The sequence below is a fragment of the Gossypium raimondii genome, chromosome 9, assembly GCF_025698545.1.
Source record: "Gossypium raimondii isolate GPD5lz chromosome 9, ASM2569854v1, whole genome shotgun sequence".
Classification (NCBI taxonomy): Eukaryota; Viridiplantae; Streptophyta; class Magnoliopsida; order Malvales; family Malvaceae; genus Gossypium; species Gossypium raimondii.
Genome location: NC_068573.1, coordinates 37,337,345 through 37,350,757, shown reverse-complemented (window position 1 = coordinate 37,350,757; position 13,413 = coordinate 37,337,345). Strand labels below are relative to the sequence as shown.

At 32.9% G+C, this 13,413-nt stretch overlaps 2 pseudogenes; both read right to left on the bottom strand.

Annotated features, from left to right (window-relative positions):
• Positions 1-302: 302 nt before the first annotated feature.
• On the bottom strand, positions 303-8,004 carry LOC105797680 (G-type lectin S-receptor-like serine/threonine-protein kinase At1g34300; annotated as a pseudogene).
• A 133-nt stretch (positions 8,005-8,137) lies between these two features.
• LOC105799432 (cypmaclein-like) lies at positions 8,138-10,097 on the bottom strand (annotated as a pseudogene).
• Between the last annotated feature and the right edge of the window lie 3,316 nt (positions 10,098-13,413).

Here is a 13,413-nt window from a genome sequence, read left to right as displayed (position 1 = left end):
TTTAAACTTAAGAGGTAAGTTAATAGCCTAATTGTATTTTAAATCAAACTTGAGGGATAAGTTGAAAGGGAAGAGGAAGAGTATAAATTGAAGTTGTTGCAGCGGGCAACGCAAGGCTGGAAAAGGCCCGCACGACTTTGATATAGTTGCCAATGATACAAAAACAATGGCATGACCCTGTCACAGACTCATCTTTACCAACTCCTTCGCTCTTTGTTTCAATGCAAATGACTCAACCAGATTTTAGCATTTCAAAGTTCCTCGAGGAACAAAAATGCTGGCAACATCATCGGCCTAAAATTTCATCTCAGCAAGTATTTGGTGGCAGATCCTTTCTTAACATGATCATTCACGCGCCACTGTTTTGAGGAGTATGTGCCTGCAAAAGTAAACCCACACAAAACCCATACTACAAGAATCAATTTCAACCACTCTCGATTTATAATTTATAAAATTATCAAAATAATCATTCACTATACAAAATCAACTCAAAATTTAGGTACATGCTAGTTTTCGAAATATAAGAAGGTTATACAAACATTATTGAGTTGAGAGTTGTGGATTGGATGCTCATTGATGACTTCTTAGACCTTTGAGATTTACCAACACTTGTGCATAAAAATAGACAAACCGTACACTGAATGATAAAACTCAATGGTATTTTCATGATTCAAGTTAATAAAACAATAACATTAAAAATATGAACACAATCAAAACATGCTCTAAATTCAACCAGTTCATTTAAAAATATGAACACAATCAAAACATGCTCTAAATTCAACCAGTTCATTTAAAAATATGAACACAATCAAAACATGCTCTAGATTCAACCAATTCATTTAAAATATCATTCATGTCAAATACCAAGATCATACAGTATCTCATTTGACCAAATTTATACACATATTAGTTCATATATTATAGTAATATAACATAATCATTTCATTCCATTCCAATTCTTACTATCTATTCATTTTTTTTATTTGATAATCCTCGAATCAATTGATTCATTTCATTTTCATGTTGACCCTCAGGGTTCACAATAGCCGATTCGCATGATTTTTCACATGCTATCTTTAATTACATTTCATATATATATGCACATATAGTACCATTTCATATTATCTTTTCAATTTAATATCATTTATGGAGTTCATACTTTATAACCCTTATTAATTGGATTTAAACTCAAGATGGATACACGGATCATCCAACCAACACACCAATCTGGCCCTTGAATGCATCATCGGATAAACCAAAGTAAATATACTGACACACATAGTGCATCATCAGACGAACCAAAGCAAATATGTTGGTGCACAAAGTGCATAATCAGACAAACCGAAGTATAAACTCGTACACAGTCTAATCCTATAGTATGCCAACTATACCTCACTCTACTTGAACAGTTAGTAGAGTACCAGTGATCTAATTACATTACCTTTACATGTTCTCTTATCAAAGTTTCATACCATATTCATATCACATCATATATCACAATTTCATTCCCTACTTGGTTATATCATATTCATTTCAACTCAATTCACCACATTTCGTCATCAATTCACATCATGAATAATTAATCAACTTATATCATGTTTATTTCTACTATATTCAATTCAGTTCAATCTATCATCATGTATTAATTGAATCATGCAATTGTAATACACTTGCCTCAGTAGATAAATTTGGAACAATCAGACAGATGTATGTATTTATATATATATGTGTGTGTGTGTGTGTGCGTGTATATATCAACATATTGAACTCAAATCATAAAAGTACAAACCGAATTTCCCGCTAGTCGTCTACGATTCCCGATTTTCCCTTCTCAAACGATAGCCTGACGTCGTCCTTAACTATGTTCAATAATTCAATATTAAAAACAATATCATATTACATCCAAATCACGTTAAAAATACATAGCCAACATATTTTGCATTTTATTCAATTTATTTCCTATATCCGGGATACTTGTATTTTTCACTATCTAGCACCGGGTCAAAATTCGATTTCACATTTTTCATTAAAAATCTTATACTTTCTATTTATAGCATAATTTTGTTACAATTTATAATTTATTCAATTTAGTTCCCAATGTTACAAATTTATTTTAATTTCTAATTTAACCTATATCACAATCTAAACTTATTAACCATCAATTTCTTCAAATTAAGTTTGAAATAATCAATTTACTATAATGATAACTTGCTAAATATTATTTAATTGAACAAATTAATGCATGGATTAACTAATTCAAACTTCCATAATAAAAATCTATAAAAATTCTAAAAAAAGAGACTTGATTGCCTTAATAAAATTAATGATTGAATGCTTGAGTTTTCTTTCTTTTCCTTTTAATGGCTACGACTTGGGAAGGAAGATGTTAGTGTCATCTTTTCATCCACTAAATTTACTATTTATAGCTCAATTAAAGGAAACCATCATCATCCTCCACTACCTCAGATTAAAAATTATTTATTAATCATTTCTCTCAAATATTTTTTAATTAAAGTTAATAAACTTTAATTATTATTTTTTCAATTAAATTACTTAATCGATCTATAATATATTTTTATGTTAACTTAAAATTACAGAAATAAAATTCTGAAATTACATTTTTTACCCCACTTAAAATTGAATCATTATGAAATACCCCAACTGTTTGCAATGAAGAAGATGAAGAGAGAGATGGGGAAAAAACAACAAAAGTTGAGAAAATGCTGATATTACTGCTCACGTTTATGCTGGCTTTGCTTATAGAACCTTCAATGGCAGCTTCTAGTACTGGCGGTCTCTTAATATTTGTGATTCCTTTCAACATCTGAATCACTTTTCCCATCATTGACCGTTGAGAAGGCTGTTCTTGGATTCACCAGAAACTAACCTGAATTGCCCTAGTTATTTGCTCCATGTCCACATCTTGATTAACAAGCTTTTTATCAACAATTCCCTCTATATTACCCTTCTCAAACTCTTCATGAGCCCATATAAAACTTTTTCCTATTTGTGCCCGCTGAAACATCAAAATTCCTTCTTCCACTCGCTATCTCAGACAATACCATCCCATAGCTATAACATCAGATTTTGAAGTTATTGGAAGGTTTGCAAGCCATTCAGGTACCAAATAGCTCCTTGCCTCCCTAACACTTGTCAATATTCGATATCTATTGTCTTTGGGATTTATAACTTTGGCAAGTCCGAAATCTGACACTTTGGCATTGAAAATTTCATCCAAGAGCAATGAATAATGCAGTCCCTACACTCCTCATGAAGGTACATGATTCCCCCTGTAGTTCCAAGAGCAACATTATGACGGTATTCCCAACTCAACATCTTTCCTGAGTGCTCTTCTGTGGTAAAAAGGAAGTTATCTAGAGACCCATTTTTCATGAACTCATAAACTAAAAGCCTGTGATGGCCCTCAGCGCAAAAACCAATCAATCTTACCAAGTTCAAATGGTGGGTGCTACTGATGGTTGCAACCTCCATTCTAAACTGCTTTTCACCCTGCTCGATACCTTCTAGTTGCTTCACTGCCACAACCGCTCTACTAGAAAGAACTCCTTTATATACAGCCCCAAACCCTCTGGCTCCAAGCTTTTCCTTAAACTGCCTTCGAATGCAATCAAAACCAACATGGTAGCCACAATCCAGGCATGCACCCTCCAACCTCTCCCATTCCATCATTATCTGCAAAAGGAGATGGGTTTGGTAATACTGGTCCACAAACCTGATACCCACTCACAAACTCAGTAGTTTTCAAGTAACAGAGCCCTGTTCCATCCGACAAAGAAGTGGAAGCAACACAAGAAGCGGTGACAAGACAAGTCAATCTACAAGCTGATATCCCAACAAAGAAGGTCTGAGAAGACAGCTCAGGCGGATAAGTCAAAGATTCAGCATGATCCAGTTCCAACATAGCAGCACTCCCTGGACAATCCTCTATATTCCTTTTCCTCTTACACCCTTGCCTCAAATCATTCACATCCAACAGCCTAAAATTCTCCGACGGACACCCGCAAATTGGACTCGTATCACTATAACTACAAATTCCCATATTCCCACAATAACCAAAAACATCACACTGATTCAAAACTGTTATAGTCCCACTACCCATAGAAGAACTTTACAAACCTCAAAATATTACTTCCTTTCGCATAATCACTACTGTAAGCCATAATTACCCTAATACTCAAACTAGGATCAAACAGACTCAAAATACCAATAGGTTGCAACCCTAAACTCGGTTAAGTTAAATATACATCAAAAGAAGAATTCAACCCTTGTGTTCAATAAAAAATACTATCATTCCATCTCAAAGTCAAATTCGATTACCTAGAGGCCTATCTAGGAGGCTGGAAGCACTACCTTAAAATGGAAAATTTTTTAAATTTTTTAAAATTTTTAATATTTTAAAATTTTAAAGTAAAATTACATTATAACCCCTAAAAATATAAAAAATTAATTTAATTTTTTAAAAATTATAAAAATATAAACTATAAAAATAATAAAATTATATTTTTATTATTGTAAAAATTATAATTTAATTTCGACCCTAAAAAGTTTTTCTAGCTCCCCTACCATGACCTTTGAAGAGAAAAAGAATACAACCCTGATGTTAGAACTCTACCAATAGTGAAGTTCTATCGGAATGACTATATCCGTTGGATGATCAAATGAAGACCAAACTGCAGAACTACCATTGCATAGTAGCTAGAGTTCCCCAGAGTCTTCTATGGAAGCATAGGAAACACCCTGGTTGGTGGTGCCAAAGTCCCAAACAACAGCGCCAAAATCATTGACAAGATGAAGGGCTCCATTAGAGAGTAGATGGAGGGAACCATCAGAGTCAATGGTGGTGCCATCTCCAACAATCAAAATAGGAACCCCACCTGCATACGTGATGGCAGCGAGGAAAGAGTTGGAGGAAGCTGAGGAAATGAAGGAAAAAAGAAAATGGAAATGGAAGAGCACCATGATTAAGGTAGGGATGAAGGGGAGATGGAGACGGAGGAGCCTAAGGAGATTGTGGCGGACTGTAACACCCCAAACCCGGCCTAGACATTATGGTTGAATCTGGCGATGTCACATGGAAAGGGATTTGAAGACAAGATTGTTGAGTTTAAAAACCGTTACAGTAAATTAGCTTTTATTTAATTCGAAAAAAAAACTAGTTGATTTGCTTTAAAATTTGTCTTTTAGCGAAAGCTTTTGTAACTAATTAATTTAGAGAAAATCGTTTCTATTTACGAAAAACCTTAGTTTTTAGAAAAAATAGTGTTTTGTGGAGTTGCAGTTTTAAAAAAATCCATAAAAAAGTATAATGTTCCAAATTTAAAGCCAACCAGTCTATAGTCTAGAAGATACATCAAAAACCCCAAATAAGTAATAAATTCTAGGCATTAACGGAAAACAGTCTAAAATTTACGTGTGGCCACCGTCGAGTTCTTTGTTGCACCGACCTGTCAAATTTGGGAATTACCTGTACAGATTAAACAGAGAAAGGGTGAGTTTTCGCAAAATCAGTGTGTAATCCCCATAGAAAACATGCATACAGATAATCAACAGAATTCAGTTAGACACAGAATGGGGACTCTGCCCATCACAGAATTAGTTTGGGCCTTAGCCCATTCAGATACAGTCTTAGAAATACATTAGGGCATTGGCCCATATCAGATACAGAATGCATATAAAGTAAATCAGAATCCTACCCACCAGCCTCTACACACCATCTCCGTCCAACCCTACACACCATGTGGGGATTAAATCAACCCACCCATCCCTACACACCATGCTATATCGAAATGTGGCACATAATCAGAAGGTTGCAGTTGAGCTGCTAGATAACAGGCTTAATAGTCTTTCAGACACTTCCTCCAAATATCAACTCACCCCGATGCAATACAATATACAAAATATGTCATGCCATTATGCAATTAATAGTAAATACATTCAGATATCATAAGTCATTCTCGGTATGGAAATCAGACAGACAGATCACACATATAGAGGTCTAAGTAAAGCTTACTGACCCGACAGTAGGTCCACAATCGACTTGGGCGACCCGTGCAACTTTACAGAACTTTTCAGAAAAATGGGCTCACACGCCCATGTGTCCCACTCGGCCCAAATTGGCCTTTGCCACGTGATCCATTTTTAATCTAACCCGTGCTAGTTAATTATTCATATATGTTTTCACTATTTACTTATATGTTCCTTCAAAGCTGTCTACTTGAGTCACTGTTACTAAATTATTTATATCTCGAGCTACAGAATTCCAAATTAAGGTCTGTTTGATGCTTTTGAAACTAGACTCAAATATCGTTCTACCATAAAATTTTCAGAATTTTTGGTTCAGCCAATAAGTACAGTAAAATCTTCAATATTACCCCTATTCTGCTGTCTGACAGCTTCGACCTTTCTTTGCAAAAAATTAATTATCTCTTAGTAAAAAATTTGGATGATGTTACCATTTATTTCTATTTAAAATAAACTCATTAATAATTTAAACATGTAAATTTTAACCCCTAATTATTTTTATCCAATTTTTGATTATTTTCCAAAGTCAGAACATGGGAACTCGAATTAATTCTGACCTTGTCTCATAAAATTTATTATATCTCACGATTTACAATTCCATTACTTACGTTTCTTCTATGAGAAACTAGACTCAATAAATTTTAATTCCATATTTTGTTCATTCTTTAATTCGATTTCCACAATTTATGGTGATTTTTCAAAGTTAGCCTACTGTTGTTGTCCAAACAACAAGCAATTTCGGCTTTTCGCCGAATCTTTTTTTTTTTTGCGTTTTGGGTACACACCTAGTTTTGTTTGATGTTAAAACAGTCCCCGAGCACTCCAAAGCCTATAATCAAGACACTCAACATCAATTTAATGGATTTACAAGTGAATTGAAAACCAAGAACGAACTGAAACCCAACTTACCACCAACGATAACCCTCCGTTTAATTATTGTTAAAACGAGAACATTGAATTCACCAATCCAAGCCTCCCCCTATGCCCAAATCGCAGAGAAAAAATATTATCACTTCAGTTGTTAAGAGATTCATGACAGAAACAAAGAGAAACACTTACCGAAACTAAGCGAGCACTAACTGCGTGCGAAAACGAAAGAAAATAAATGGATTAGGGAAAAATCAAGAAGAAGAAAAAGAAGAGAAAGATGGAAAAACTCAAAGAATTTAGGCAAGAGGAGAGGGAGAAGAATAAACGACAGAAATTTTTTTGAAAAAGAGAGTATAAAATCCCGATAACCCCAAAAATCCTTTAATCTTCTCCCCTAATTCCCACTACACATCCACTACTGAATCCCCCTATTAAAAAACTATATCCTAAAGTCTGAGCAAAATAAATAAATAAATAATACTCTTGCCTGCATAGGGATTCAAACACAAGACCTCCACCATAATAACACACCATTTAACCACCAAACCAATAAACCATTCTAATGTAATTTACCCAACAATCAAATAAAAGCCTACTAAACAAGAGTAAGGCCTAATTCATTCAAAATACCAAAATTTATCCAAGCGAAAGCTTGAACTCACAAGCACTCCCAGAACAAAGAACCACTAAAACTGACAAATATTTATGTCATATTTTCACAATAACAAAATTAGAAATTTAATTTATAGGATTGGCGAATTTGATTTATATGAAGTATAATATTATTTCAATATGATTATACTCCAGTAATTCAAGAAAAAAAGTTGAAATAAGTACATAAACATGATCTAAAAAGTTTAAGATTACTCACTAAATTAATGTTTCAACTCTTTTTATTGTTATTATTTGGCAAATAAATTGTGAAAAATATAAAGACAATAATGAAAACAAATGAGTGAGGGAGTATTGACTTCTCAATTGTGCTTTGCTTTATCTTTGCTCTTCTTAGCTGGCAGCGAACACCATCCATGAATCTCCTATTTCGCTCTGCATCCCCTATTTTTTTTTTTTATTTCTAGATTTATATCATATGCCTCGCACTCAACTCTATCTTTACTACATTATTATGGAAGATGTCGGAGTAAAAGAACACATGTAAAGCAAGTGTTGACTTGAGCAAAGAAAGATAGTTGCATGTCAAACAACTGTACACTATACAAAATAATGCTCTAAACTCAGCCCACTTTTTATTTATAACAGCCAACCCAACATGTATGATAAAACTTGCATGCATGACCTTCCCCTTCAACAAACAACCCACTTAGCCCCCATGCCCCATCCCAAAACATCATACCTTTAGGGATAGTTTTAGTATGCCCTAACTAAAACATATGTTACTCTTAGAGTCTAGAAACTCCACAGGTTAGAAATCAGGGGCACTTGAGCATATGCCCATGGGTTTTGAGTTTGGCATAGCAGGGGCAGGCACTCTTGAGGCCGTAAGCACCCGGAGGAACGCAGTGGCATTTCTTACAGCATATTTTGCATACTCTCACACAAACCTTCTTTGTTGGTTTCTTCCTGCACCGCCTGCAGCATGCATATTTGCAGTCTGAATATTTATATTAGAACGTCAGTAATGACAATATATCACAAATAAAATAGAAATAAAAATAAAGAACACATAGAATTTTACGTGGAAACACTTTCGGGGAAAAAACTAGGGGCAGAGTAGAAGAAAATTCACCATGTCGAATTCGAATGATTACAAGAAGAATTCCGACTACATCTATTTATAGGTTAAAAAAACCTAATTCTAATCAAACTCAAATATATTATGCTAATAAATGCTAGATATATTATACTCATAAATATTAAATCTTCTAGAAAGAAGATATATTTTGTTTAACGTGACTTGCAAGCAATCTCTTAAAATTGGAATCACACAACTCTAAGCATATTTAACTACTTCAATTAATAATTAATACAAAAATAATATGATAAGTTCGGCACTAAATATAAATAATATTATTAAACCACGGTACACTTCTTGATAAATAAAACACAATGCTTAAAATATGTGATTGTTGAGTGTTGAGTTCAATTCTTATTATTTTTTCTTACCCCAAATTCAAGTATAAATATGTAATTTTAGCAGTAATTTTAATATGTTTATAAACAGAAATTTACCTAATTGCAATCAATTCGAAGTTCTTGGTTAGAGAAATAAGGCTTGGTTACATGGTAAAGAATATAACACATACTGATTTTCTTGTGATACTTATTAGTAAGAGCCACCATATCACTTCATTCATCTGAGTTAAAACAAAATGTAAAAAAAAATAAAAATAAAAATAAAATTGGGTTAGCTAGTGCATACTGAAGGAAAAGGAAGACCAAAAAGAAGAAGAAGAAGAAGAAAAGTTCAGCATTGCACAAACCATTCATATAAATGTGAAAAGAATGTACAAGAAAAATGACAATTTTTTCTTCTAAACGCATTAGTGTTGCATTTTCTTTTCCTTGCAATTACACATTCTTATCAGTGAGCTAAATAGGTAGAGAAGAGGAGACTCACATTTGGCAGAGAGTTAGCATTATGACTAAATGCAGAAGCGTGCAGCAAAGCCTGACACGGAAGAAGTAGACTGAGTGAGCAATTTTCAATGGAAAAGGTTTATCCCCTTACTAAGTGAAGTTTTTACCTGTATAAGGAGGATGGCAACTAGAAGAAGGAAGAAGAGCTTCATTTTTGTATATCAATGGCGGAATGACAAGGTTATTGATTAAAGGCAGATACATACAAGTGTTAGATATATATATATATACGAAAATATTTGTGTGTTTAGAGAATCACGTGTCAAGACTAGTGGGAAAACAATCACAGGCATTGCGTTGGGAGCAGTGGAAAGAAAATGTCTGCTTATGGAGGTTGCTTCTGCTTTTCGATGGGGTGTATTGGATTTGTAAGGGACAACATCAAATACAGTTGTTTGATACATTGGCAGATGCATGTATATCATATCATATCTAACTATAAGCAGACAAATGAAACAGAGAGGTATGGCAAAGATGGAAGGTAGCTGCCTATATCTGCCTTTCCCCACCACTGCTAGGGTCGTCCTGTTCACATGATTCTATTTCCTTTACCTCTCCAATTAATTCATAAGCATACCACGTTACGAGAAATATTTTTTTTTTATTTGAGGAAAACTAACACTTTCAAGTTAAATAAATTATTAATAAATTCATAAAAATAAAAATAAAATTATAAGATTATAGAATGTAGTACAATTAATGAGTTTTAACTAATTTTTTTAATTTGGTTTAATTGATTTATATCGATTTTTTTTATTTTGTTTCAAAACAGTAAAATCGAATAATCTAGTTTAGTTCTCAAAACACGATTAAAGTTTAAACTTATTATTTATTTGAATATATATTAAAAACATTGAAGTATTTTACTAAGTTAGATCTTCATTAAAAATAAAATTATGCTTTTATTTTTGAAGTCTTTATCTGATGCACTCATGTACTTTAATAAATCGGATGATTGATTTCATTAAAACTTTTTAAATAAATATAGATGGTTTATACCATTATATAATAAAATAAATATATAAAAGAAAGTTCTTAACCTAATAAGTGTACTATTCTCGGGTTTATTTATCTCGTAGAAAAATGGTTAAATATCAATTTCACTTCTATTTATGCTTAAATTTAAAATTTAATTTTCATATTTTAATTTATAATATAATTTAATTTGTATAATTTTACAATGTTATCTGTTAGTCCAAATAGTTATATCGTTAATTTTTCGATTAAAATGTTTTGTGGTTATTTTAATTTTCCTTACATTTTTTTCTACATTATAAAACAATGATTAAAATTTAATTTTGGTCCCCATACTATGTTTGTAACAGCCCGTTTTCAGTGAAATCGGAACAGTAGTTTCAGGACCACACATTCAAAGTCAGAAAAAGATTTAGTTTAATATTGTTTTATGGTTTATAGTATGATAGAATTGCCATATAAAAATTTCGTTAAGAAATTTTACCGTTTACATACCTAATTTGATGAAAAGGACTAAATTGCATTAAGTGCAAGAGTTGAGTTCTAATAGCTATTGGTATTAAATAGCTATAGAATTTGAAATTGGAGGTCCTTAAATAGTAAATAGGCCATTTAGAGTTGTTAGTGGATAAGCATGAATAGTCATCATTGGAAATTGAATGAATTAATAAGGTTAATTTTGGAAATTAGTGATTAAAGTTAAAATAAATAAAATAAAATAATCTATTCTCATCATCATCCACCAAAAATAAAAAATAAAAGAAAGAAACCTAGCCATGGAAGCTTGAAATATTAGCAAGCTTGTTTTGCTTAATTAGGTATGTATTCTTGTCCCGTTTTTAATGATTTCTATGTTTCCGAGATTGTAGTAGCTTAATCTAGCTAGCTCGGGGATTAATTTGCAAAACTATTAAAGTATTAGGGTTTTTCATTGATAATTATGCTTGAATTTTGAAGTTTTATGATAGAAAATGAAAGGTTGTTGTTAGGTAAACAACTTTTATAAAGAGAATTTTAATGAAATTATCAATTAGGGATTAAATTGAAAAAGATGATAAATTTATGGTGAAATTGTGAATTATGTGGGCTGTTATTAATATGTATAAAAATTGACTAGGCTTGAGTAATGATTAAATTACATGAAAGTCATTTTTGAGGTCGAAGCATTACCTTAAAATGGAAATTTTTTCAAACTTTTAAAATTTTAAAATTTTAAAATTTTAAACTAAAATTATATTATAACCCTAAAAATATAAAAAAATTGATTTAATCTTTTAAACATTATAAAAATATAGACTATAAAAATAATGAAATTATATTTTTACTATTGTAAAAATTATAATTTAATTTCGACCCTAAAAAGCTTTTCTAGCTCCCCCTACCATGACCTTTGAAGAGAAAAAGAATACAACCCTGATGTTAGAACTCTACCAATAGTGAAGTTCTGTCGGAATGATTGTATCCGTTGGATGATCAAATGAAGACCAAACTGCAGAACTACCGTTGCGTAGTAGCTAGAGTTCCCCAGAGTCTTCCATGGAAGCAGAGGAAACACCCTGGCTGGTGGTGCCAAAGTCCCAGACAACAGCGCCAAAATCATTGATAAGATGAAGGGATCTGTTAGAGAGTACATGGAGGGAACCATCAGAGTCAATGGTGGTGCCATCTCCAACAATCCAAATAGGAACCCCACCTGCATACGTGATGACAGCAAGGAAAGAGTTGGAAGAAGCTAAGGAAATGAAGGAAAAAAGAAAATGGAAGAGCACCATGATTAAGGTAGGGATGAGAGGGAGATGGAGATGGAGAAGCCTAAGGAGATTGTATGGATGAAGCAATAAAAACTCAATTGACTGTTGTTTTTTTTTTTTTTGGAACCGGCTAGAATTATCATTTATTGTGTGAAAAGTAAACAGGTCAAAATCTAAAACAAACTAGAAGTTGAAAAACAAAATGCCTAAAAAACAAAAGTTACTCCAGCCTAATAAATGAGCTCTCTCAACATTGAAAAGACAAAACAATGAATGCCCAGGAGCCCGTTCACAAAGTCATCTCCTTTCCAAGGAAACAACTGCACTTCTTCTAGGAACTGATCAGTGAACCAGAAGCCCTGTAATTAAAAGTACCATTTCACTCTCTTCTGATCCCTTTACAACCCTTCATCTTCCTTTAACAAATGACAACCAGACAGTAGCAAGCCTGTGTTAACCTACCACACCTTAGAAACCTGGGGTTCATCTATTGAATCTACCTCCCGGTGATCATTTTCCACCGCGTCCACTGTACAATTCGGCACTCCTCCAAGCAGATAAGTATTCCATTCCCTCCTTAATCTTTCCGTAGCCAAAAGATGCGCCACACATTTTCGAAAGTTCAAACACATGGATTTTGAATCTTCAATATATGCACTGATAATCGATTCGTCTCTTCTGTTTGACTGAAGCTTCTTGACCACCGTGATGGCATCACCTTCAATCACAACCTCATATAGCCCTAAATCTAAGCCCAGACGAACTGTCTGAAGACATGCAAGGGCTTTCGTGACAAACACAATAGGTATGTAACTGTTAATAACTGTTGTTGACCCAAAGACATCACCTCTTTGATTTCATATGACAATCCTAGGGAATGTTGTTGGAGAGCCGCATTATAGTTAATTTTTATTGAAGTGTCTTCTGGAGGCCTCCATCTTTCCGATTCAACCCTGTTACCAAGTAATTTCACTTTTAGAGCATGCTATTGATTGTTTTTAAATATGAGAAACTTGTAAATATAATATTTTATATCAATAATAAAAATTGTTGATATAATTGTTTTTTTAATGAAATATGTTATTAAATACAATTTACATGTTGTGTAATGATGCAAACTTAGTTAGAAGTTAATCAATTATTTTGGCCAAATTGAGTACATGATTATACATGTTTT